A 24,148-nucleotide genomic window follows, 5' to 3' on the forward strand; every position below is an offset into this window, starting at 1 on the left:
CGTCAGTTTGGGGGTGATTGGTCAGTTTTTGTTGATGGGTCAGTTTGGGGTGATTGGCCAGTTTGTGTTGATGGGTCAGTTTGGGGTGATTCGTCTGTTGGTGTTGATTGGACAGTTTGGAGTGATGCATCATTTGGGGGGTGATTGGTCTGTTTATGTTGATTTGTCAGTTTGTGTTGATGGATCAGTTTGGGTAATTATTCATTTTGGGGTGATGGATCAGTTTGCAGTTATTGGTCAGTTTGCAGTAATGGGTCAGTTTGGGGGTGATTGGTCAGTTTGTGTTGATGGGGTCAATTTGGGATGATTTATCAATTTGGGGCGATTGGTGATTTTGTGTTGATGGATCAGATTGTGCGATCGGTCAGTTTGTGTTTGTGGGTCATTTTGCATTGAATGGTCAGTTGGTGTTGAAGGGCCAGATTGGATGCGACTGGTCAGTTTGTGGTGATGGGTCAGTTTGCCGTGATTAGTCAGTTTTTTGTTGATGGGACAGTTTGCCATGATTGGTCAGTTTGGTGGTGATTGGTTCAGTTTGGAATGATGGGTCAGTTTCGGATCATTGTTCAGTTTGGGGGTGATTGTCAGTTTGTGTTGATGTGCCAATTTGTGTGATTGTTCCGTTTGGGGTGATGGGTCAGCTTGGGGTGATTTGTCCGTTTGTGTTGATGGGTCAGTTTGGGGATGATTTGTCTGTATGTGGTGATGGGGCAAATGTGTTGATGTGTCACTTTGGGGTGATTGGTAATTTTATGGTGATTGTTCAATTTGTGTCGATGGTTCAGATTGGCGTGGTTGGTCATTTTTTGTTGAATGATCAGTTTGGGGTGTTTGGTCAATTTGAGGGTGATTGGTCAGTTTGGGGGTGATTGTTCAGTTTGTGTTGTTTGGTCAGATTGTGGATGATTGGTCAGTTTGGGCTGGTGTTTCAGTTTGTGGTTGATTGGTCAGTTTGTGTTGATGGTTCAGTTTGAGGTGATGGGTCTGTTTGGGGGTGATTGGTCAGTTTGTGCTGATGGGTCAATTTGGGGTGATTGATCAGTTTGTATTGATGGTTCAGTTTGCAGTGAATGGTCAGTTTGCTTTAATGCATCAATTTGGGTGTTTGGTTAGTTTTGGGTGATGGGTCTATTCCAGGGTGATTGGTCCATTTGGGTTGTTGGTTCAGTTTGGGGTGATTGTTGATTTTTTGATGATTGGTCAATTTGGGGTGTTTGGTTAGTTTGGGGCTGATTGGTCAGTTTTTGGTAATTGCTCAATTTGGCAGTGATTGGTCAGTTTGGTGTGATAAGTCAATTTGGGCTGGAGGGTCAGTTTGGGTTTGCTTGATCAATTTGTGTTGATGGGACAGTTTGGGTGATTGGGCAGTATGTGTTGATGTGTCAGTTTGGGTGATTGGTCATTTTGCTTTGGTGGGTCAGTTTGGAGTGTTGCATCAGTTAGGGGTAATTGTTTAGTTGTGTTGAGGGGTCAGTTTCGGTGATTGGTCATTTTGTGCTGATGGGTCAATTTGGGTGGATTGTTCAGTTGGAGTTAATGGGTCAGTTTGGAGTGATGGATATGTGTGCGGTGATTGGTCAGTTTGTGTTGATCGGTCAGTTTGGAGTTATGCATCTGTTTGGGGCTGATTGGTCAGTTTATATTGATGGGTCAATTTGTGTGTTTGGTCAGTTTCTCTTGTTTTTTCAGTTTGCGGTGAATGGTCAGTTTGTGCTGGTGTTTCACATTGAATGCGATTGTTCAGTTTGGGGTGATGGTTCAGTTTGCAGTGATTGGTCAGTTTGCAGTGATGTTTCAGTTTGGGGGTTATTGGTCACTTTTTGTTGGTGGGTCAATTTGAAGTCATTGGTCAGCTTGGTTTGATTAGTCAGTTTGTGTTGATGGGTCAGTTTGTGTGATTGGTCAGTTTGTGTTGATCGGTCAGTTTGGAGTTATGCATCTGTTTGGGGCTGATTGGTCAGTTTATATTGATGGGTCAATTTGTGTGTTTGGTCAGTTTCTCTTGTTTTTTCAGTTTGCGGTGAATGGTCAGTTTGTGCTGGTGTTTCACATTGAATGCGATTGTTCAGTTTGGGGTGATGGTTCAGTTTGCAGTGATTGGTCAGTTTGCAGTGATGTTTCAGTTTGGGGGTTATTGGTCACTTTTTGTTGGTGGGTCAATTTGAAGTCATTGGTCAGCTTGGTTTGATTAGTCAGTTTGTGTTGATGGGTCAGTTTGTGTGATTGGTCAGTTTGTGTTGATGGGTCAGTTTGGGGTGATTGGTAATTTTATGGTGTTTGGTCAGTTTGTGTTGATGTTTCAAATTGACGCGATTGGTCATTTTTTGTTGAATGATCAATTTGGGGTGTTTGGTCAATTTGTGGGTGATTGGTCAGTTTGGGGGTGATTGATCAGTTTGTGTTGATTGGTCAGTTTGGGGATGACTGGTCAGTTTGTGCTGGTGGGTCATTTTGCGGTTGATTGTTCAGTTTGTGTTGATGGTTCAGTTTGAGGTGATGGGTCAGTTTGTGGGTGATTGGTCAATTTGTGTTGATGGTTAAATTTGGAGTGATTGGCCTGTTTGTGTTGAGGGGTCAATATGGGGTGATTTTTCAGTTTGTGTTTATGGTTCAGTTTGGAGTTATGCATCAGTTTGGGGGCGATTGGTCAGTTTGCTTTTATGGATCAGTTTGCAGTGAATGGTCAGTTTGTTTTGATGTGTCAAATTTGGACGATTGGTCAGTTTGGGGTGTTTGGGTAGTTTGGGGGTGATTGGTCAGATTGTGGTGATGGGTCAATTAGGGGTGATTGGTCAGTTTGTGTTGCTGGGTCAAATTGGGGTGATTGGTCAGTTTGTGTTGATGGTTCAGTTTGGAGTTATTCATCAGTTTGGGGGTGATTGGTCAGTTTGATTTGATGGATCAGTTTGCGGTGAATGCTCAGTTTGTTTTGATGCATCAATTTGGGTGATTGATCAGTTTTGGGTGATGGGTCTGTTACAGGGAGTTTGGTCAGTTTGGGTTGTTGGTTCCGATTGGGGTGATTGTTAATTTTTGGATGATTGGTCAGTTTGGGATGTTTGGGTAGTTTGGGGGTGATTGGTCAGTTTGTGGTGATTGGTCAATTTGGCACTGATTGGTCAGTTTGTTGAGACTGGTGATATTGTTGTTGATTGTTCAGTTTGTGGGTGATTGGTCAGTGTGTGTTGATTGGTCAGTTTGTGAATGTCTGGTCAGTTTGGGCTGGTGGGTCAGTTTGGGTTTGATAGGTCAGTTTGTGTTGAGGGGACAGTTTGGGTGCTTGGTCAATTTGGGGTGATGGGTCAGTTCGTGGGTGTTTCGTCATTGATTTTTGTGGGTCAGTTTGTGTTGAATGGTCAGTTTTTGCTGATTGGACAGTTTGTGTGTTTGGTCAGTTGTTGTTGATGGGTCAATTTGGGATGATTCGTCAGTTTGTGTTGATGTGTCAGTTTGTGTTGATGGATCAGTTTGGGGGTGATTCGTCAGTTTCTGTTGATGGGTCAGTTTGCAGTGAATGGTCAGTTTGTGTTGATGGGTCAGTTTGTGTGTTTGGTCAGTTAGTGTTGATGGTTCAGTTTCCGGTAAATGGTCATTTGTGTTGATGGGTGACTTTGAATTCAATTTGTCAGTTTGGGGTGATAGTTCAGTTTGCAGTGATGGGTCAGTTTGGGGGTTATTGTTCAGTTTGTGTTGGTGTGTCAGTTTGGGGTTATTGGTCAGTTTGTGTTGATGGGTCAGTTTGGATGCCATTGGTCAGTTTGTGGTGGTGCGACAGTTTGGAATGATTAGTAATTATTTGGTGATTGTTCAGTTAGGGGTGATGGATCACTTTGTGTTGATGGATAAGATTGAATGCGAATGTTCAGTTTGTGGGTGATTGTTCAGTTTGGGGTTGTATGGTCAGTTTGTGTTCATTGGTCAGTTTGTTGTGATTGGTCAGTTTGTGTTGATGGGTAAGTTTGGAGCGATGCATCAGTTTGGGATGATTCGTCTCTTTGTGTTGGTGGGTCAGTTTGGGGTGATGGGTCAGTTTGGAGGTGCTTCATCAGTTTATGTTGAATGGTCAGTTTGCAGTGAATGGTCAGTTTTGTTGATGGGTCAGTTTGGGGTGATTGGTAAGTTTGTGTTGATGGGTGAGTTTGGAGTGATGCTTCAGTTTGGGGGTGATTGGTCAGTTTGTGTTGATGGGTCAGTTTGAGGTGATTGATCAATTTCTTTTGATATGTCAGTTTTCACTGATCAGTCAGTTTTGTGGTGATTGGATCAGTTTGGAATGATAGGTCAGTTTGGGCTTATTTTTCAGTTTGTGGGCGAATGGTCAGTTTGTGTTAATGTGTTAATTTGGGTGATTGATCAGTTTGGGGTTATGGGTCAGCTTGGGGTGATTTGTCTGTTTGTGCTGCTGGGTCAGATTGGGGTTGATTGGTCTGTATGTGGTGATGGGGCATTTTGTGCTGATGGGTCAGTTTGGGGTGATTGGTAATTTTGTGGTGATTGGTCAGTTTGTGTTGATGGTTCAGATTGGCGTGATTTGTCATTTTTTCTTGAATGATCAGTTTGGGGTGTTTGATCAATTTGTGGGTGGTTGGTCAGTTTCGGGGTGATTGATAAGTTTGTGTTGATTGGTCAGTTTGGGAATGATTGGTCAGTTGGGCTGGTGGGTCAATTTGGGATTGATTGGTCAGTTTATGTTAATGGTTCAGTTTGAGGTGATGGTTCAGTTTGGGGATGATTAGTCAGTCTGTGTTGATGGGTCAATTTGGAGTGATTGGTCAGTTTGTGTTGATGCGGCAATTTGGGGTGTTTGGTCAGTCTGTGTTGATGGTTTAATTTGGAGTTATGCATCAGTTTGGGGGTGATTGGTCAGTTTGTTTTGATGGATCAGTTCGTGGTGAATGGTCAGTTTGTTTTGATGCATCAATTTGGGCGATTGGTCTGTTTTGCGTGATTGTTCTCTTCCGGGGTGATTGGTCAGTTTGGGTTGTTTGTTCAGATTGGGGTGATTGTTAATTTTTTGATGATTATTCAGTTTGGGGTGCTTGGTTATTTTGGGGGTGATTGATCAATTTGGCAGAGATTGGTCAGTTTGGTGTGATTGGTCAATTTGTGGGTGATTGTTCAGTTTATGGGTGATTGTTCAGTTTGTGTTGATTGGATAGTTTGGGAATGTCTGGTCAGTTTGTGCTGGTGGGTCAGTTTGGGTTTATTTGGCCAATTTGTGTTATGGGACAGTTTGGGTGAGTGATCAGTTTGGAATGATGGGTCATTTCGGGGGTGATTATCTGTTTCTGTTGAAGGGTCTGTTTGTGGTGAACGGTCAGTTTGTGTTGATGGGTCAGTTTGGATGATTGGTCAGTTGGTGTTGATGGGTCAGTTTGTGTTGATGGTCAGTTTGGGGGTGATTCGTCAGTTTGTATTGATGGGTCAGTTTGCGGTGAATGGTCAGTTTGTGTTAATGGGTCAATTTGGGTGATTGGTCTGTTGGTGTTGATGGGTCAGTTTGGAGTACTGCATCAGTTTGGGGGTGATTGGTCATTTTGTGATCATGGGTCAGTTTGTGGCGATTGGTCAGCTTGTGTTGATGGCTCATTTAGCAGTGATTGGTCAGTTTATGTTGATGGGTTATTTTGGGGTGATCGGTCAGTTTATGTTGATCGGTCAGTTTGAAATGATGTGTCAGTTTGGGGTGATTGATCAGTTTGAGTTAATGGGTCAGTTTGCGGTGTTTGGTCAGTTTGTGTTGATGTGTCAGTTTGTGGTGATTGGTCAATTTGTGTTGATGGGTCAGTTTGTGGTGACTGGTCAGTTTGTATTGATGGGACTGTTTGGAGTGATGCGTCAGTTTGTGTTGGGTCATTTTGGGGAGATTGGTCAGATTGGGCTGATTGGCCAGTTTTTGTTGATGGGGCAGTGTGGGGTGTTTCGTCATTTTGTTGCTGATTTTGTTATTTTGGAGTGATGGGTCAGTTTGCAGTGAATCGTCAGTTTGTTTTGATGGGTCAGTTTGACGTGATTGGCAAGTTAGTTTTGATGGGTCTCCTTGCTGTGATTCGTCAGGTTGCTGGTGATTGTTTCCGTTTGGATTGATGGGTCAGTTTGGGATTATTGTTCAGCTCGTGGTGATTGGTCAGTTTGTGTTGTTGCGTCAATTTGGCTGATTGGTCAGTTTGGGCTGATAGGTCAGCTTGGGGAGATTTGTCAGTTTGTTTTGATGGGTCAGATTGGGTTGATTGGTCTGTATGTGGTGATGGGGCAGTTTGTGTTGATGGGTCAGTTTGGGGTGATTGTTAATTTTATGGCGATTGTTCAGTTTGTGTTGATGGTTCAGATTGGCATGATTGGTCATTTTTTGGGGAATGGTCATGTTGGGAGCTTTGTTAATTTGGGGGTGATTGATCGGTTTGGGGTGATTGTTCATGTTGGCAGTGATTGGTCTGTTTGGTCTGATTGGTCAATTTGTGTGTGCTTGGTCAGTTTGGGAGTGATTGTTCAGTTTGTGTTGTTTGGTCAGTTTGGGGATGATTGGTCAGTTTCTGCTGGTGGGTCAGCTTGGGGCTGATTGGTCAGTTTGTGTTGACAGGTCTGTTTGTGTTGATGAGTCAGTTTGGGTATGATTGGCCAGTTTGGGTTAGTGGGTCAGTTGGGGGTGCTTGGTCAGTTTGTGTTGATGGGTCAATTTGGGGTGATTGGTCAGTTTGTGTTGATGGTTCAGTTTGTGGTGAATGGTCAGTTTGATTTGATGCATCAATTTGGGTGATTGTTCAGTTTGGTGTGATTGGTCTGTTTGAGGGTGATTGGTCAATTTGTGTTGTTTCATATTGGGGTGATTTGTCTTTTTTAGATGATTGGTCAGTTTGGGTTGTTTGGTTAGTTTGGGGGTGATTCATCAGTATGCGGTGATTGTTCATTTTGGCAGTGGTTGGTCAGTTTGGTGTGATTTGTCAATTTGTGGATGATTGGTCAGTTTGGGGGTGATTCGTGTGTTGGTTGAACAGTTTGGGGATGACTGGTCAGTTTGGGCTGGTGGGTCAGTTTGGGGGATAGGTCAGTTTCGGGTGATGGTTCAGTTCGGGGTGATCCGTCAGTTTGTGTTGATGGTTCAGTTTGTGTTGAATGGTCAGTTTGTGTTGATGTCTGTTTGGGTGATTGGTCAGTTTGTGTCGATGGGTAAGTTTGGAGAAAAGTGTCAGTTTGGGATGATTCGTCAGTTTGTGTTGATGGGTCAGATTGGCTTGATGGGTCAGTTTGGGGGTGCTTCGTCAGTTTGTGTTGATGGGGCAGTTTGAGGTGTATGGTCAGTTTGTGTGATGGGTCTGTTTGGGTGATTGGTCAGTTTGTTTTAATGGGTCAGTTTGGAGTGATGCGTCAGTTTGGGGTGTTTGGTCTGTTTGTGTTGATGGGTCAGTTTTTTGTGATTGGTCAGTTTGTGTTGATTGTTCAGTTTCGGGTGTAGTTATTTTGTTTTGATGGGTCAGTTTGGAGTGATGTGTCAGTTTGGGATGATTGGCCACTGTGTGTTGATTGGTCAGTTTAGGGTTATTGGTCAATTAGGGCTGGTTGCTTAGTTTGTGTTGATGGGTCAGTTTTTGTGTTCGGCCAGTTTGTGTGAATAGATCAGTTCGTGGTGAATGGTCAGTTTTTGTTGATGGGTCACATTGAATGCGATTGGTCAGTTTGGTGTGATGGTTCAGTTTGCAGTGATTGGCCAGTTGTAAGTGATGGGTCAGTTTGGGGGTTATTGGTCAGTTTGTGTTGGTGGGTCAGTTTGGGTGATTGGCCACTTTGCAGTGATGGGTCAGTTTGGGTTGTTTGGTCAATTTGGGTTGATTGGTCAGTTTGTCTTGATGGGTGAGTTTGTGTGTTTAGTCAGTTAGTTTTGATGGGTCAGTTTTCTTTGAATGGTCATTTTATGTTAATGGGTCACATTGAATGCGATTGGTCAGTTTGGGGTGATGGTTCAGTTTGCAGTGATTGGTCAGTTTACAGTGTTGGTTCAGTTTGGGGGTCATAGAGTCATAGAGTCATAGAGTTTTACAGCACAGAAAGAGGCCCTTTGGCCCATCGTGTCTGCGCCGCCCATCCATCCCTGTCCAGTCTAATCCCATTTTCCAGCATTTGGTCCATAGCCCTGTATGCAATGGCATTTCAAGTGCTCATCCACATGCTTCTTGAATGTTGTGAGTGTTCCTGCCTCTACCACCCTTTTAGGCATTGAGTTCCACATTCCAACCACCCTCTGGGTGAAAAAGTTCCTCCTCAAATCCCCTCTAAATCTCCTGCCCCTTACCCTGAATCTATGCCCCCTTGTTATTGACCCCCCTACTAAGGGGAAAAGTTCCTCTTTGTCTACCCTATCTATGCCCCTCATCATTTTGTACACCTCAATAAGGTCCCCCCTCAGCCTTCATTGCTCCAAGGAAAACAACCCCAGCCTGTTTAGTCTTTCTTCATAGCTGAGGCGCTCCATCCCAGGTATCATCCTGGTGAATCTTCTCTGCACCCTCTCCAAAGCAATCACATCCTTCCTATAGTGAGGCGACCAGTACTGCACACAGTACTCCAGCTGTGGCCTCACCAGCGTTTTGTACAGCTCCATCATAACCTCCCTGCTCTTATATTCTATGCCTCGGCTAATGAAGGCAAGTATCCCATATGCCTTTTTAACCACCTTATCTACCTGTTCCGCTGCCTTCAGAGATCTATGTACATGTACACCAAGGTTCCTCTGACCCTCTGTACTTCCTAGGGTCCTACCACTCATTGTGTATTCCCTTGCCTTATTTGTCCGTCCAAAATGCATCACCTCGCACTTTTCAGGGTTAAATTCCATTTGCCACTTTTGCGCCCAACTGACCAACCTGTCTATATCGTCCTGTAGCCTGAGGCTTTCCTCCTTGCAATTTACCACCCCACCAATTTTCGTGTCATCTGCAAACTTACTGATCATACCTTTTACATTCTCATCCAAATCATTTATGTAGATCACAAACAACAAGGGACCCAGCACCGATCCCTGAGGTACCCCACTGGACACAGGCTTCCAGTCACAAAAGCAACCTTCGACCATCACCCTCTGCCTCCTGCCACTCAGCCAGTTTAGGATCCAACGCGCCAAGGCACCCTCGATCCCATGGGCTCTTACCTTCTTGACCAGTCTCCTATGCGGGACTTTGTCAAAAGCTTTACTGAAGTCCATGTAAACCACATCCACAGCATTTCCCTCATCCACCTCCCTTGTCACCCCCTCGAAAAATTCAATCAGATTTGTCAGACATGATTTACCCTTGACAAAGCCATGCTGACTATCCCCGATTAATCCTTGCCTCTCCAAGTGGAGACTAATTTTGTCCCTCAGAATTTTTTCCAATAATTTCCCTACCACAGATGTTAGGCTCACTGGCCTGTAATTCCCTGGTTTATCCCTGCTACCCTTCTTGTATAATGGTACTACATTAGCTGTTCTCCAGTCCTCTGGTACATCCCCTGTGGCCAGATAGGTTCTGAAAATTTGTGTCAGAGCCCCTGCAATCTCCTCCTTTGCCTCCCACAGCAGCCTGGGATACATCTCGTCCGGGCCTGGGGATTTATCCACTTTTTGGCCTGCTAAAACCGCTAGCACCTCCTCCCTCTCGATGCTAATATGTTCAAGTATGTCACAGTCCCCTTGCCCGATTTCTATGTCTGCATCGTCTTTCTCCATAGTGAACACAGATGCAAAAAATTCATTTAAAACCCCGCCAACATCATCTGGCTCTACACACAGATTGCCACTTTGGTCCCTAATGGGCCCTACCCTTTCCCTGGTTATCCTCTTGCCCTTAATATACTTATAAAACATCTTAGGATTTTCCTTTATTTTGCTCGCCAGTGTTATTTCATGGGCCCTCCTCGCCCTCCTAATTTCTTTTTTAAGTATGCCCCTGCACTTTTTATACTCCTCTAGGGCTTCTTCCGTCTTTAGTCTTTTGTAACTGCCAAAAGCCCCCCTTTTATTTCTAATGCATTTTTGTATCTCCCTTGTCATCCAAGGTTCCCTTTGCTTGTTGGTCCCACCCTTGACCTTTACAGGAACATGTTGGCGCTGTACTCTCTCTATTTCCCTTCTGAAAGTCTCCCACTGTTTTGATGTGGATTTTCCTATAAGTAGCTGCTCCCAGTCCACTTTGGCTAGATCCTGCCTTATCATATTAAAATCGGCCTTCCCCCAATTTAGAACCCTTATTTCCGGGCCGTCTTTGTCTTTTTCCATGACCACCTTAAATTTCACCGAATTATGGTCACTGTCGCCAAAATGCTCTCCTACTGATACTTCCACCACTTGCCCGGCTACATTCCCCAGAATTAGGTCCAGTACCGCCCCCTCTCTTGTAGGACTTTCTACATGTTGGCTCAAAAAGCTCTCCTGGATGCACTTTAAGAATTCTGCACCCTCTAAGCCTTTCACACTCTGACTATCCCAATTTATATTGGGGAAGATGAAATCCCCCACTATTATTACCCTATTATTTTCACACTTCTCTGAGATTTGCCTACATATCTGTTCCTCTATCTCCCCCTGACTGTTTGGGGGCCTATAGTACACTCCCATCGGTCAGTTTGTGTTGGTGGAAAAATTTGGGGTGATTGGTAAGTTTGTGTTGATGGGTCAGTTTGCGCTGAATGGTCTGTCTGTGTTGATGGGCAGATTGGATGCGATTGGTCAGTTTCTGGTGATGCGACAGTTTGGGATGATCGGTAATTTTTTGGTGATTTATCAGATATGGGTGAGGGATCAATTTGTGTTGATGGATCAGATTGGAGCCGATTGGTCAGTTTGTGGGTGATTGTTCAGTTTGGGGGTGTTTGGTAAGTTTGTGTTGATTGGTCAGTTTGTTGTGATTGGTCAGTTTGTGTTGATGGGTCAGTTTGGGGGTGCTTTGTTAGTTTGTGTTGATTGGCCAGTTTGAAGTGAATGGTCAGTTTGTGCTGATGGGTCAGTTTGAGTAATTGGTTGATTTATGTTGATGCATCAGTTTGGAGTGATGCCTAACTTTGGGGGTGACTGGTTAATTTGTGTTGATGCGTCAGTTTGCAGTGATTGGTCAGTTTGGGGTGATGGGTCAGTTTGGGGTGATTGTTCAGTTTGTGTTGATGGGTGAATTTGGAGTGATTGGTCAGTTTGGGGCTGATTGGTCAGTTTGTGTTGATGGGTCAGTTTGAGGTGATTGATCAGTTTTTGTTGATGGATCAGATTGGATGCGATTGTTCAGGTTGTGGGTGATTGTTCAGTTTGGGGGTGTTTGGTCAGTTTGTGTTGATTGGTCAGTTTGCTGTGATTGGTCAGTTTGTGTTGATGGGTCAGTTTGGGGGTGCTTTGTTAGTTTGTGTTGATTGGCCAGTTTGAAGTGAATGGTCAGTTTGTGCTGATGGGTCAGTTTGAGTGATTGGTTGATTTATGTTGATGCATCAGTTTGGAGTGATGCCTAACTTTGGGGGTGACTGGTTAATTTGTGTTGATGCGTCAGTTTGCAGTGATTGGTCAGTTTGGGGTGATGGGTCATTTTGGGGTGATTGTTCAGTTTGTGTTGATGGGTGAATTTGGAGTGATTGGTCAGTTTGGGGCTGATTGGTCAGTTTGTGTTGATGGGTCAGTTTGAGGTGATTGATCAGTTTTTGTTGATGGATCAGATTGGATGCGATTGTTCAGGTTGTGGGTGATTGTTCAGTTTGGGGGTGTTTGGTCAGTTTGTGTTGATGGGTCAGTTTGTTGTGATTGGTCAGTTTGTGTTGATGGGTCAGTTTGGAGTGATGCGTCAGTTTGGGATGATTCGTCTGTTGGTGTTAATGGGTCAGTTTGGGGTGATGGATCAGTTTGGGGGTGCTTCGTCAGTTTGTGTTGATTGGTCAGTTTGCAGTGAATTGTCAGTTTGTGTTGATGGATCAGTTTTGGTGATTGGTTGATTTGTGTTGATGCTTCAGTTTGGAGTGATGTTTCGCTTTGGTGGTGATTGGTTAATTTGTGTTGATGCGTCAGTTTGCAGTGATTGGTCAGATTTGTTGATGGGTCAGTTTGAGGTGATTGTTCAGTTTGTGTAGATGGGTCAATTTGGAGTGATGCGTCAGTTTGGGGCTGATTGGTCAGTTTCTGTTGATGGGTTAGTTGGATGTATTTGGTCACTTTTTGTTGATGGGTCAGTTTTGGGTGATTGGTCAGCTTTTGTTGATGGGTCAGTTTGGGGTGATTGGTGAGTTTGTGTTGGTTGGACAGTTTGGAATGATGTGTCAGTTTGGGGGTGATTGGTCGGTATATGTTGATTGGTTAGTTTTTGTTGATGGGTCAGTTTGGGTGATTCTTCAGTTTGATGTGATGGGTCCGTTTGGGGGTGCTTCGTCAGTTTGTGTTTATTGGTCAGTTTGCAGTGAATGGTGAGTTTGTGTTGATGGGTCAGTTTGGGTGATTGGTCGATTTGTGTAGATGTGTCAGTTTAGAGAGATGCCTTGGTTTGGGGGTGATAGGTTAGTTTGTGTTGATGCGTCAGTTTGCAGTGACTGGTCAGTTTTGTTGATGGGTCAGTATGGGGTGATTGGTCAGTTTGTGTTGATGGGCCAGTTTGGACTGATGCATCAGTTTGGGGCGATTGGTCAGTTTCTGTTGATGGGTCAGTTTTGGGTGATTTGTCAGTTTCTGTTGATGGGACATTTTGGAGTGATGCTTCAGGTTGGGGGTGATTGGTCAGTTTATGTTGAATGGTCGGTTTGTGTTGATGGGTCAGTTGGGTGATTCGTCAGTTTGGGGTGATGGATCAGTTTGCAGTGATTGGTCAGTTTGCAGTGATGGTTAAGTTTGGGGGTGATTGGTGAGTTTGTGTTGATGGGGTCAGTTTTGGGTTATTTGTCAATTAGGGGCGATTGGCCAGTTTGTGTTAATGAGTCAGTTTTAATAATCAGTCAGTTTCTATTGAAAGGTCAGTTTGCAGTAAATGTTCAGTTTGTGTTGAAGAGCCAGATTGGATGCGATTGGTCAGTTTGTGCTGATGGGTCAGTATGCCGTGATTGGTCAGTTTGTGTTGATGCGTCAGTTTGCCATGATTGGTCAGTTTGTTTTGATGGGTCAGTCAGCAGTGATTGTTCAGTATGGTGGTGATGGGTTCAGTTTGGAATGATGGATCAGTTTGGGATTATTGTTCAGTTTGAGGGTGATTGGTCAGTTTGTTTTGATGTTTCCATTTGGTTGATTGGTCAGTTTGGGTGATGGGTCAGCTTGGGATGATTTGTCAGTTTGTGTTGATGGGTCAGACTGGGGGTGATTGGTCATTTTTTGTGAACGGTCTGTTTGGTTGAGGTGCTTGATTAATTTGGTGGTGATTGCTGTGTTTGGGGTGATTGTTCTTTTTGGCAGTGTATGGTCAGTTTGGTGTGATTGCTCAATTTGTTGGTGATTTGTCGGTTTGGGGGTGATTGGTCAGTTTTTGCTTGTTGAACAGTTTGGGGATGACTGGTCAGTTTGGGCTGGTGGGTCAGTTTGTGTGATAGGTCAGTTTGGGGTGAAGGGTCAGTTCGGCGGTGATTCTTCAGTTTGTGTTGAAGGTTCAGTTTGTGGTGAATGTTTAGTTTTTGTTGATTTCAGTTTGGTTGATTGGTCCCTTAGTGTTGATGGGTAAGTTTGGAGAGATGCGTCAGTTTGGGATGATTCGTCAGATTGTGTTGATTGGTCAGTTTGGGGTGATATGTAAGTTTGGGGGTGATTCGTCAGTTTGGGTTGATGGGGCAATTTTTGTTGAATGGTCTGTTTGTGTTGATGGGTCAGTTTGTCTGATTGGTTAGTTTGTGGTGATGGGCCAGTTTGGAGTGATGCATCAGTTTGGGGTGATTGGTCAGTTTGTCTTGATGGGTTAGCTCATGATGATTGGTCAGTGTGTGCTGATGGGTCAGGTTGAGGTGATTTGTCAGTTTGTATTGATGGGTCAGTTTGGGTGATTGGTCAGTTGGTGTTGATGGGTTAGTTTGGAGTAATGCTTCAGTTTGGGGGTGATTGGACATTTTGCCTTGATGGGTCTGTTTGCAGTGATTGGTCAGTTGGGGTGATGGGTCAGTTTGGGGTGATTGGTCAGTTTGTGTTGATGGGTCATTTAGCGGTGATTTGTCAGTTTGTGTTGATGGGTTATTTTGGGATGATTGATCATTTTGTGTTAATGGTTCAGTTTGGAGTGATGCATCAGTTTGGGGTGATTGGTCAATTTGTAATGATTGGTCAGTTTGTGGTGATTGGTCAGTTTGTGTTGATGGGTCAGTTTGGGGTGATTTGTCAATTTGTGTTAATGGGTCAGTTTGGGGTGATTGGTCAGTTTGTATTGATGGGACTGTTTGGCGTGATGCATCAGTTTGGGGTGATTGGTCAATTGGGGGGGATTGATCTGTTTTTTTTGATGGGTCAGTCTGTCTGATTGGCCAGTTTGTGGTGATGGTTCAGTTTGCAGTGATTGGTCAGTTTGCAGTGATGGATCAATTTGGCGTTATTGGTCAGTTTGTGTTGATGGGGCAGTTTGGGATGATAGGTCAGTTGGGGGTGAATGGTCAGTTTATTTTGATGGGTCAGTTTGTGTCATTGGTCAGTTTGTTTTGATGGGTCAGTTTGTGTGTTTGGTCAGTTTGTGTTGATGTGTCAGTTTGCGGTGCATGGTCAGTTTGTGTTGATTGGTCAGATTGGATGTGATTGGTCAGTTTGTGCTGATGGGACAGATTGGGGTGATTGGTAATTTTTTAGTGATTGGTCAGTTTGGGGTGATGGGGCAGTTGTGGTGATGGGTCAGATTGAGTGCGATTGGTCAGTTCGTGGCTGGTTGGTCAGTTTGGGTGTGACTGGCCAGTTTGGCTTGATTGGCAAGTTTGTAGTGATTGGTGAGTTTGGTGTGATTGTTCAGTTTTTCGGTGATTGTTCAGTTTGGGGGTGAGTCGTCATTTTCAGTTGATTGTTCAGTTTGGGGTGATTGGTCAGTTTGTTTTGATGGATTATTTTGGGGTGATTGATCAGTTTGTGTTGATGGGTCAGCTTTGAGTGATGCGTCATTTTGGGATGATTGGTCAGTTAGTGTTGATCGGTCAGTTTGGAGTGCCAGGTCTGTTTGTGGTGATTGGTCAATTTGTGTTGATGGGTCAGTTTGTGGTGATTTGTCAGTTTGTGCTGATGGGTCATTTTGGGGTGTTTCTCAGTTTTTGTTGATGGGTCAGTTTGGGGTGAATGGTTTGTTTTAGTTGATGGGTCAGTTTGGAGTGATGCGTCTCTTTGGGGGTGATTGATCAGTTTGTGTGGATGGGTCTGTTTACGGTGATTGATCAGTTTTTGTTCATGGGATAGTTTGGGGAGTTTTGGCAGTTTGTGTTGACGGGTCACTTTGAGGTGATTGGTCAGTTTGTGTTGATGGGTCAGTTTGGAGTGATGAGTTAATTTGTGGGTGATTGGGCAGATTGTGTTGTTTGGTCAGTTTGTGTAGATGGGTCAGTTTTGGTGGTTGGTCAGTTTGGAATGATGGGTCAGTTTGCTGTGATTGGTTAGTTTGCAGTGATGGGTCAGTTAGGGGGTGAGTGGTTAGTTTTTGTTGATGGGTCAGTTTGGGGTGATTGGGCATTTTGGGCTGATTGACCAGTTTGTGTTGTTGGATCAGTTTGTGTGTTTGGTCAGTTTGTGTTGATGGGTCAGTTTGTGGTGAATGTTCAGTTTTTGCTCATGGGTCACAATTAACACGATTGGTCAGTTTGGGGTGATGGTTCAGTTTGCACTGATTGGTCAGTTTGCAGTGATTGGTCAGTTTGGGGTTTATTGGTCAGTTTTTGTTGTTGGATCAGTTTCGGTTGATTGGTCAGTTTGGGGTGAGTGATCAGTTTTTGTTGATGGGTTAGTTTGCATTCACTGGAGAGTCTGTGTTGATGGGTCAGCTTGGATGCGATTGATCAGTTTGTGGTGATTCAGCAGTTTGGGGTGATCAGTAATTTTTTGGTGATTGGTCAGTTTGCGGTGATGGGTCAGTTTGTGTTGATTGATCTGATTGGATGCGATTGGTCAGTTTGTGGGTGATTGGTCAGTTTGGTGGTATTTTGTCAGTTTGTGATGATGGGGCCGTTTGTGGTGAATTTTCAGTTTGTGTTGATGGGTCAGTTTGGGTGATTGGTCAGTTAGTGTTGATGGGTCAGTTTGGAGTGATGCGTCGGTTTGTGGTGATTGGACAGTTTGTCTTGATGGGTCAGTTTGCGGTGATTGATCAGTGTGTGTTGATGGGTCAGTTTGGGTGATTGGTCAGTTTATGTTGATGGGTCAGTTTGGAGTGATGCGTCAGTTTGGGATGATTCATCAGTTTTAGTTGATGGGTAATTTTGGGGTGATGGGTCAGTTTGGGGGTGATTCGTCAGTTTGTGTTGATGAGGTATTTGTGGTGAATGGTCAGTTTGTGTTGATGGGTCAGTTTGGGTGATTGGTCAGTTTGTGCTGATGGGTTAGTTTGGGAGATTGGTCAGTTTGTATTGATGGGTCAGTTTGGAGTAATGCGTCAATTTGTGGTGATTGGTCAATTTGTGTTGATGGGCCTGTTTGCGGTGCTTGGTCAGTTTGTGTTGATGGATCAGTTTCTGGTGATTGGTCAGTCTGTTTTGATGGGTCAGTTTGGGGTGACTGGTCTGTTTTAGTTGATGGGTCAGTTTGCAGTGATGCGTCTCTTTGGGGGTGATTGTTCAGTTTGTGTTGATGGGTCTGTTTATGGTGATTCGTCAGTTTGTGTTCATGGGTCAATTTGGGGTGATTGATCTGTTTGTGTTGATGGGTCAGCTTGGGGTGATTGGTCAGCTTGTGTTGATGGTACAGTTTGGAGTGATGCATTAGTTTGGGGGTGATTTAGCAGTGTGTGCTGATTGTCATGTTGTGTAGATGGGTCAGTTTGGGAGATTGGTCAGTTTGGGGTGATGGGTCAGTGTGCGGTGATTGGCCAGTTTGCAGTGATGGGTCTGATTGGGGTTTATTGTTCAGTTTTTTTTGGTGTGTCTCTTTGATGTGATTGGTCAGTTTGGTGTGATTGGTCAGTTTTTGTTGATGGGTCAGTTTCTGGTGTATGGAAAGTCTCTGTTGATGGGTCAGATTGAATGCTATTGGTCAGTTTGTGGTGATGGGACAGTTTTGGGTGATTGGAAATTTTTTGGTTATTCATCAATTTGGGGTGATGGCTTAGCTTGATTTAATGGATCAGATTGGATCTGGTTGGTCAGTTTGTGTCTCATTGGTCAGTTTGGGGATGATTGGTCTGTTTGTGTTGGTTGGTCAGTTTGGTGTGATTAGCCAGTTTGGTGCGATTGGTCAGATTTTTGGTGATTGTTCAGATTGGGGATGATTGGTAGTTTTTTGTTTATTGGTCTGTTTGGGACGATTGGTCAGTTTGGAGGTGATTTATCAAATTGGGGTTGATTGCTCAGTTTGGGGTGATTGGTCAGTTTGTGTTGATTGGTCAGTTTGATGTGAATGGTCAGTTTGTGTTGATGTGTCATTTTGGGCTGATTGGTCAGTTTGTGGTGATGGGACAGTCTTGGGTGATTGGAAATTTTTTGGTGATTGATCAGTTTGGGGTGATGGCTTAGTTTGTTTTGCTGGGTCAGATTGGATGTGGTTGGTCAGTTTGTGGCTGATTGGTCAGTTTGGGTATGATTGCTCTGTTTGTGTTGGTTGGTCAGTTTTTTGTGATTGGTCAGTTTGGTGTGATTGGTCAGTTTTTTGGTGATTGTTCAGTTTGTGGGTGATTGGTCCTTTTTTGTTTATTGGTCAGTTTGGGGTGATTGGTCAGGTTGGAGGTGATTGTTCAAATTGGGGTTGATTGCTCAGTTTGGGGTGGTTGGTCAGTTTGTGTTGATTGGTCAGTTTGATGTGAATGGTCAGTTTGCAGTGATGTGTCAGTTTGGGGTTTATTGGTCAGTTTGTGTTGATGGGTCAGTTTGGGGTGATTGGTCTGTTTGGGGTGATTGGTCAGTTTGTTTTGATGGGTTATTATGTGTGATTAGTCAGTTTGTGCTGATGGGTCAGTTTGCGGTGATTGGTCAGTTTGTGTTGATGGGTCAGACTGAATGTGATTGGTCAGTTTCTGGTGATGGGACAGTTTGGGGTGATTAGTAATTTTTTGGTGATTGGTCAGTTTGGGGTGATAGCTTAGATTGATTTGATGGGTCAGATTTGATGCGATTGGTCAGTTTGTGGCTGATTGTTCAGTTTGGGTATGATTGGTCAGTTTTTGTTGACTGGTCAGTTTCTTGTGATTGGTCAATTTGGGGTGATTGATCAGTTTGTGTTGATGGGACAGTTTGGGGTGATTCGTCAGTTTGTGTTGATGGTTCAGTTTGGAGTGATGCATTAGTTTGAGGGTGATTGGGCAGTTTGTGATGATTGTCACTTTGTGTAGATGGGTCAGTATGGGTGATTGGCCAGTTTGGGGTGATGGGTCAGTTTGCGGTGATTGGTCAGTTTGCAGTGATGGGTCAGTTAAGGGGTGTTTTGTCAGTTTGTGTTGATGGGTCAGTTTGGGGTCATTGGTCAATTTGGGCTGATTGGCCAGTTTGTGTTGTTGGATCAGTTTGTGTGTTTGGTCAGTTTGTGTTGATGAGTCAGTTTGCGGTGAATGTTCAGTTTTTTTTGATGGTTCACATTGTATGCGATTGGTCAGTTTAGGGTGATGGTTCAGTTTGCAGTGATTGGTCAGTTTGCAGTGATGGGTCTGATTGGGGTTTGTTGGCCTGTTTTTTTTTTGGTGGGTCTGTTTAGTGTGATATGTCAGTTTGGTGTGTTTGGTCATTTTTTGTTGATTGGTCAGTTTGTGGTGTATGGAAAGTCTGTGTTGATGGGTCAGATTGAATGCTATTGGTCAGTTTGTGCTGATGGGACAGTTTCGGGTGATTGGAAATTTTTTGGTGATTGATCAGTTTGGGGTGATGACTTAGCTTGTTTTGATGGGTCAGATTGGATGTGATTGTTCTGTTTGTGGCTGATTGGTCAGTTTGGGGATGATTGGTCTGTTTGTGTTGGTTGGTCAGTTTGCTGTGATTGCGCAGTTTTTTGGTGATTGTTCAGTTTGGGTGTGATTGGTACATTTTTTTTTATTGGTCCTTTTGGGGCGATTGGTCACTTTGGAGGTGATTGGTCAAATTGGGGTTGATTGCTCATTTTGGGGTGATTGGTCAGTTTGTGTTGATTGGTCAGTTTGTTGTGAATGGTCAGTTTGTGTTGATGTGTCATTTTGGGCTGATTGGTCAGTTTGTGGTGATGGGACAGTTTCGGGTGATTGGAAATATTTTGGTGATTGATCAGTTTGGGGTGATGGCTTAGTTTGTTTTGATGGGTCAGATTGGATGAGGTTGGTTAGTTTGTGCCTGATTGGTCAGTTTGGGGATGATTGCTCTGTTTGTGCTGGTTGGTCAGCTTGTTTTGATTGGTCAGTTTGGTGTGACTGGTCAGTTTTTTGATGATTGTTCAGTTTGTGTGTGATTGGTCCTTTTTTGTTTATTGGTCAGTTTGGGGAGATTGTTCAGTTTGGAAGTGATCAGTTAAATTGGGGTTGATTACTCAGTTTGGGGTGATTGATCAGTTTGTGTTGATTGGTCAGTTTGATGTGAATGGCCAGTTTTTGTAGATGAGTCATTTTGGGCTGATTGGCCCGATTGCGGTGATTGGCCAGTTTGTGTTGATAGGGCAGTTATTGATTATTGGTCAGTTTGTGTTGATGGGTCTGTTTGGGGAGATTCGTCAATTTGTGTTGATGGATCAGTTTGGGGTGAATGATCAGTTTCTGTTGATGGGACAGTTTGGAGTGATGCGTCAGATTGTGGGTGATTGTTCAGTTTGGGGCTGCTTGGTCAGTTTGTGTTGATTGGTCAGTTTGTTGTGATTGGTCAGTCTGTGTTGATGGGTCAGTTTGGAGTGATGCGTCAGTTTGGCATGATTCGTCTGTTGGTGTTATTGGGTAAGTTTGGGGTGATGGATCAGTTTGGGTTGCTTCTTCAGTTTGTGTTGATTGGTCAGTTTGCAGTGAATTGTCAGTTTGTGCTGATGGGTCAGTTTGGGTGATTGGTTGATTTGTGTTGATGCGTCAGTTTGGAGTGATGTTTCTCTTTGGTGGTGATTGGTTAATTTTTGTTGATGCGTCAGTGTTCAGTGATTGGACGGTTTAGTTGATGGGTCAGTTTGGCGTGATTGGTCAGTTTCTGTAGATGGGCCAGTTTGTAGTGATACATCAGTTTGGGGCTGATTGGTCAGTTTGTGTTGATGGGTCAGATTTGGGTGATTGGTCAGTTATTGTTGATGGGTCAGTTTGGGGTGATTGGTGAGTTTGTGTTGATGGAACAGTTTGGAATGATGTGTCTGATTGGGGGTGATTGGTCGGTATATGTTGATTGGTTAGTTTTTGTTGATGGGTCAGTTTGGGTGATTCTTCAGTTTGGGGTGATGGCTCCGTTTGAGGGTGCTTCGTCAGTTTGTGTTTATTGGTCAGTTTGCAGTGAATGGTGAGTTTGTGTTGATGGGTCAGTTTGGTTGATTGGTCGATTTGTGTAGAGGCGTCAGTTTAAAGTGATGCCTCGGTTTGGGGGTGATAGGTTAGTTTGTGTTGATGCGTCAGTTTGCAGTGATTGGTCAGTTTGTTGATGGGTCAGTTTGGGGTGATTGGTCAGTTTGTGTTGATGGGTCAGTTTGGATTGATGCGTCAGTTTGGGGCTGATTGGTCAGTTTGTGTAGATGAGTCAGTTTGAGGTGATTGGTCAGTTTTTATTGATTGGACAGTGTGGGGTGATTTGTCAGTTTCTGTTGATGGGACATTTTGGAGTGAAGCTTCAGTTTGGGGGTGATTGGTCAGTTTATGTTGAATGGTCAGTTTGTGTTGATGGGTCAGTTGGGTAATTCGTTAGTTTGGGGTGATGGATCAGTTTGCAGTGATTGGTCAGTTTGCAGTGATGGTTAAGTTTGGGGGTGATTGGTGAGTTTTTGTTGATGGGGTCAGTTTGGGGTTATTTGTCAATTATGGCGATTGGCCAATTTGTGTTAATGAGTCAGTTTTAATAATCGGTCAGTTTGTATTGAAAGGTCAGTTTGCAATAAATGTTCAGTTTGTGTTGAAGGGCCAGATTGCATGCGATTGGTCAGTTTGTGTTGATTGGTCAGTATGCCGTGATTGGTCATTTTGTGTTGATGGGGCAGTTTGCCATGATTCGGCAGTTTGTTTTGATGTGTCCATTTGGTTGATTGGTCAGTTTGTGTTGATGGGTCAGCTTGGGATGATTTGTCAGTTTGTGTTAATTGGTCAGACTGGGGGTGGTTGGTCATTTTTTGGGAACGGGCAGTTTGGTTGGCGTGCTTGGTTAATTTGGTGGTGATTGCTGTGTTTGGGGTGATTGTTCTTTTTGGCAGTGATTTGTCAGTTTGATGTGATTGCTCAATTTGTTGGTGTTTTTCCAGTTTGGGGTTGATTGGTCAGTTTTTGCTTGTTGAACAGTTTGGGGATGACTGGTCAGTTTGGGCTGGTGGGTCAGTTTGTGTGATAGGTCAGTTTGGGGTGATGGGTCAGTTCGGGGTGATGGGTCAGTTCGGCGGTGATTCTGCAATTTGTGTTAAAGGTTCAGTTTGTGGTGAATGTTCAGATTTTGTTGATGTCAGCTTGGTTGATTGGTCCGTTTTTTTTGATGGGTATGTTTGGAGATGTGCGTCAGTTTGGGATGATTCGTCAGATTGTGTTGATGGGTCAGTTTGGGGTGATGTGCAAGTTTGGGGGTGATTCATCAGTTTGGGTTGATGGGGCAATTTGTGTTCAATTGTGTGTTTGTGTTGATGGGTCAGTTTGTGTGATTGGTTAGTTTGTGGTGATGGGTCAGTTTGGAGTGATGCATCAGTTTGGGGTGATTGGTCAGTTTGTCTTGATGGGTTAGCTCACGGTGATTGGTCAATTTGTGCTGATGGGTCAGTTTGCGGTGATTGGTCAGTTTGTATTGATGGGTCATTTTGGGTGATTGGTCAGTTGGTGTTGATGGGTTAGTTTGGAGTAATGCTTCAGTTTGGGGGTGATTGGACATTTTGTGTTGATGGGTCAGTTTGCAGTGATTGGTCAGTTTGGGGTGATGGGTCAGTTTAGGGTGATTGGTCAGTTTGTGTTGATGGGTAATTTAGCGATGATTTGTCAGTTTGTGTTGATGGGTTATTTTGGGATGATTGCTCAGTTTGTGTTGATGGTTCAGTTTGGAGTGATGCATCAGTTTGGGGTGATTGCTCAATTTGTGATGATTGGTCAGTTTGTGGTGATTGGTCAATTTGTGTTGATGGGTCTGTTTGGGGTGATTGTTCAATTTGTGTCAATGTGTCAGTTTGGGGTGATTGATCAGTTTGTATTGATGGGACTGTTTGGCGTGATGCGTCAGTTTGGGGTGACTGGTCAATTGGGGGGATTGTTCAGCTTTTGTTGATGGGTCAGTTTGTGTGATTGGCCAGTGTGTGGTGATGGTTCAGTTTGCAGTGATGGATCAATTTGGCGTTATTGGTCAGTTTGTGTAGGTGGGTCAGTTTGGGATGATTGGCAGTTTGGGGTGAATGGTCAGTTTATTTTGATGTGTCAGGTTGTGTGATTGGTCATTTTGTGTTGATGGGTCAGTTTGTGTGTTAGGTCAGTTTGTGTTGATGGGTCAGTTTGTGGTGCATGGTCAGTTTGCGTTGATTGGTCATATTGGATGCGATTGGTCAGTTTGTGCTGATGGGACAGATTGGGGTGATTGGTAATTTTTTCGTGATTGGTCAGTTTGGGGTGATGGGTCAGTTGTGGTGATGGGTCAGATTGAATGCGATTGTTCAGTTCGTGGCTGGTTGGTCAGTTTGGGTGTGACTGGCCAGTTTGGCTTGATTGGCAAGTTTTTTTGTGATTGGTCAGTTTGGTGTGATTGTGCAGTTTTTCGGTGATTGTTCAGTTTGGGGGTGAGTCGTCATTTTCTGTTGATTGTTCAGTTTGGGGTGATTGGTCAGTTTGTGTTGATTGGTCAGTTTGATGTGATTGGTCAGTTTGTGTTCACAGTATCACAGTATCACAGAATCTACAGTGCAGATAGAAGCCATTTCGGCCCATCGAGCCTGCACCGACACATATCCCACCCTATCCCCGTAACCCCACGTATTTAATCCCCTAACACTAAGGGTCAATTTATCATAGCCAAATCAACCTAACCTGCAAATCTTTGAACTGTGGGAGGAAACCGGAGCACCCGGAGGAAACCCACGCAGACACAGGGAGAATGTGCAAACTCCACACAGACAGTCGCCTGAGGCCAGATTTGAACCCGGGTCCCTGGCGCTGTGAGACAACAGTGCTAACCACTGTGCCACCGTGTTTATTTTGGGGTGAGTGATCACTTTGTGTTGATGGGTCAGTTTTGAGTGACGCGTCAGTTTGGGATGATTGGTCAGTTAGAGTTGATCAGTCAGTTTGGAGTGCTGGGTCTGTTTGTGGTGATTGGTCAATTTGTGTTGATGGGTCAGTTTGTGGTGATTGGTCATTTATGCTGATGGATCATTTTGGGGTATTTGTCAGTTTTTGTTGAAGGGTCAGTTTGGGGTGAATGGCCTGTTTTAGTTGATGGGTCAGTTTGGAGTGATGCCTCTCTTTGGGGGTGATTGATCAGTTTGTGTGGACGGGTCTGTTTATGGTGATTGGTCAGTTTGTGTTCATGGGTCAGTTTGGGGTCATTTGTCAGTTTGTGTTGATGGGTCAGTTTGAGGTGATTGGTCAGTTTGTGTTGATGAGTCAGTTTGGAGTGATGAGTTACTTTGTGGGTGATTGGGCAGTTTGTGTTGATTGGTCATTTTGTGTAGATGGGTCAGTTTTGGTGATTGGTCAGTTTGGCATGATGGGTCAGTTTGCAGTGATTGGTTAGTTTGCAGTGATGGGTCAGTTAGGGGGTGAGTGGTTAGTTTTTGTTGATGGGTCAGTTTGGGGTGATTGGTCAATTTGGGCTGATTGGCAAGTTGGTGTTGTTGGATCAGTTTGTGTGTTTGGTCAGTTTGTGTTGATGGGTAAGTTTGTGGTGAATGTTCAGTTTTTGTTCATGGGTCACATTGAACGTAATTGGTCAGTTTGGGGTGATGGTCCAGTTTCCACTGATTGGTCAGTTTGCAGGGATT

The 24,148-nt window shown here is 44.0% G+C and overlaps 1 pseudogene; it reads right to left on the reverse strand.

Annotated features, from left to right (window-relative positions):
- LOC147095658 (uncharacterized) overlaps positions 1 to 24,148 on the reverse strand; it is a 170,464-nt pseudogene that overhangs the window by 27,436 nt on the left and 118,880 nt on the right.

Source organism: Somniosus microcephalus, unplaced genomic scaffold, assembly GCF_052327205.1.
Source record: "Somniosus microcephalus isolate GS21.2 unplaced genomic scaffold, FLI_Smic_1.0 unresolved_chr1, whole genome shotgun sequence".
Lineage (NCBI taxonomy): Eukaryota > Metazoa > Chordata > Chondrichthyes > Squaliformes > Somniosidae > Somniosus > Somniosus microcephalus.